The following is a 3,367-nucleotide window of genomic DNA, read 5'->3' on the forward strand; positions in this document are numbered from 1 at the left end:
GTATTTATTGCCGTGATGTATACGTTAATTGAAACATTGCGTGTAGGCGTTTCAGCCGCGTACATTACTATTGTCGTCTATGTAATTTGATTTGGTGGTATACAACATAAAAACAGCAGTCTCGTAGCCCTTTCGGTATCGTTGTATTTTTCCCACAGAATATATTCCGACATAGAAATCGTACTGAAATCCATGGAGTAGCCTAATTAATGGTGGCGTGGAACCTTAAAGTGGCAGACCCTAGTGTTTAGACACTGCGGGGTATTTTCCACTAGTAGAGCCGGTTTTGTTAATTGAAATCAGACATTACTTAGATTGTATTGTTTAGATTATCCATTGCCGTACATTCGAGATATTTCTGATCATCCTGGTGTTTCTAATACCACGAAATTCATATTTTCATATTAAAAAAGAAACCTGTTCATATTTCATATAGCTCTAGTCTACTTTTAAAGGGTATTTCTCCGTTTCATCGCCACAGACTCTTATTTCACTCTGTTGTAACTTTATCCACATGTTTTAAAGGTTTTGTAGATTAACCAAACTTAATCAGTGCCGTAGGAAGGTGCCAAAAAGGGAGGGGGTGGGGGGGTGGGGGAGAAACACTTTTATATTTACACACTTTTACACTATTATAAAGCAAAATATCTGAAAAGTGTGGGGGGGGGGGGGGGGCACATGCTCCCTTGCCCCCCTGCTTCCTACGCCAGTGTTACTGTCAATTTTCACGGGGTGAAACTAGGGTTTGCGACTTTAAGAGATAGGTCTCGCACCGGTGTTAATATTCCAGAGCCTCGGCGGTCAAGTATAATACGTAGCGATTGATCGAAGAGTAGGAGAATAACGGAGATTCGAAGAGACTCCGTGACCCATCTCACATGTCGAGTGTGAAACAAACATCGTCACCTCATGAATAATCGTAATACATCTCACTTCTCCGTGTCACTTTTGTTTTCGTCAAACGCTTTCCCTTCCACCACGGAAACACATCGCTCACTCAACCAGTAGGCGGGTTCCTGCAGAGTTTGTTGTCCATAATATTGTGGTTCAGACATAAACCGGTACGGTAAATATCCAATCATCACACAAAGTCATATGCAATAAACATACCAAGCGCATGTCTATGACGTCACGTTTCAAAAAGAGATTATTTTAGTTAGGATAAATTTTACTGAGTCGACGTGTTTTTTTGCCAGACTTTAACGTAATATATTTTATTAACGGAAAAGATATAAATGCAAATACAGCCTTGTTAAAGTGGAATATTTTCAGTATCAACGGTTTACGACAATTGTTATGCCATTAAAAATAACCGTCGACATATATGTTGTATTCAATATTTTCACATCCATCCACAACCTAAACATAAATTAAAACAAGGAAGAAGGAAAAAAGAAAAGAAAAGAAAAGAAAAGAAAAGAAAAGAAAAGAAAAGAAAAGGAAACAGAAGGAAACAGACTCTGGAAATGAAATGATTACAGCATTAAGTAAAGTAATCTAGGGCATGATGGCCACTTTAGTTGAGAAGATTCGTGTTCATAGCGAATATTGCCAAAAGGTTACACCACAATCATTGAAATTAATTGCTTTAACATTTATTATATTCTGAACAACAACGGAAGAGCAAATTTTAAATTTATTTTAAATGATTCAGTTTAAATCCCATTATTTTTTTTATTTTTTTAATTTTTTTTTTGTCTTTTAAAATTTGATCAATGTCTTATGCACACTTTAGGCTTATTTTCACAAGTCTGTTTACCAAGTTAATATTATCACAAATCACACATTATATTAAAATATTTTTTGTTCTGTATATTAATCATTTTATCTTTAGTCATTTTATTATTAAAAGGAGGATACAATTAAGGCATTTGGCCTAGTATGCATATTCAACGATATATAATGTACATTATTGCTTAAAGGGACATTCGTGAGTTTGCTGCAATGTTTTAAGATGTTTTCGACTAATAAAATATTTCTACGATAAAACTTACATATTAAATATATTTTCTTGTTTAGAATATTAGTGGCTGTATATTAAACGTGTTTCTGATCGTTCTAATATTTGTACTATGTTAATTTTCATTATATTTCCTAAAACATATTTTTTCGTACGTACGAAATTATTTGAAGACAAAATCCAGTTTGGGCTTCTTACAAATATTAAGACGACCAGAAACACATTGAATATACAGACACTGATATTCTAAATAAGAAAATATATTTAATATGTAAGTTTAATCGTAGAAATATTTTATTAGTCGGAAACAGCTTACAATGCAGCAAAGTCGGGAATGTCCCTTTAATATCAACAATTATAATCGTATAGTTAATTAATAAAACGGTTAAAAGAAGCATTCAACTTAAAATAAATATTCCCTTCCTTGCCTTTCTTTTCAAAGAAACAAAAGAAGGAACGAAAAAGAAATGATATATGTCTATTAAAGTAAATTAATGGTGGGGCAACACATGAAAACTCAACTGTGAGGTACTCATGGAATATCACTTTGATTTAAGGTCTCATACCACAGATGTCACCTGCCACCGAAACTCACGTCAAATGGCCCAATTTCAAATCAATATTGCTGATATAACGGGTTCTCGCAGACATTTATTTCACTACTATGAACATTAACGTCTCGATTTTTCTTGCGTAAGTATCTGTGTTTGTGAGAGTGGTGGAACAGAAAAAAGCGTCAACCCAGGTCCCAAAAATAAATTTACAATATTACAAAGCGAGTAAATTTTAACTAAGTAATACAAAAGTTATTATTACAATTTAATAGAATTGGTGATGGTGAATTTTACTTGTAGAATGTAGATAATTGCAATTTAGGATATCTAGTTTTAAAAGTTTTTCACGAAGCCCTCCAACAAGAGAGTAAATCCAGTTCATTAATTAAAAAAAAATAATAGATAGAAATTTGAAAATATTATATTGCAAAATTATCGTGATATTTGCTATTGTTATTTTAAGCGAATTAATATGATATATTAATATCGTATAGTTGTTCCATATAAGTTATTATTTCATTTGATTCAACAATTTGTTACACGACTATTGTGCTATATATTCAGCGTACACATTTGTGTCTATATGAGTAAACATTTATTTGTAATGTATTGCATTTATCAGTATTTGTAATGTATTGCATTTATCAGTATTTGTAATGTATTGCATTTATCAGTATTTGTAATGTATTGCATTTATCAGTATTTGTAATGTATTGCATTTATCAGTATTTGTAATGTATTGCATTTATCAGTATTTGTAATGTATTGCATTTATCAGTATTTGCCATAATGAATTTTACCTGCAGAAAGGATATTGCATTTAAGGTCATCTAATTTTAAAAATTGTCTGAGG

Source organism: Gigantopelta aegis, chromosome 2 (assembly GCF_016097555.1).
Source record: "Gigantopelta aegis isolate Gae_Host chromosome 2, Gae_host_genome, whole genome shotgun sequence".
Lineage (NCBI taxonomy): Eukaryota > Metazoa > Mollusca > Gastropoda > Neomphalida > Peltospiridae > Gigantopelta > Gigantopelta aegis.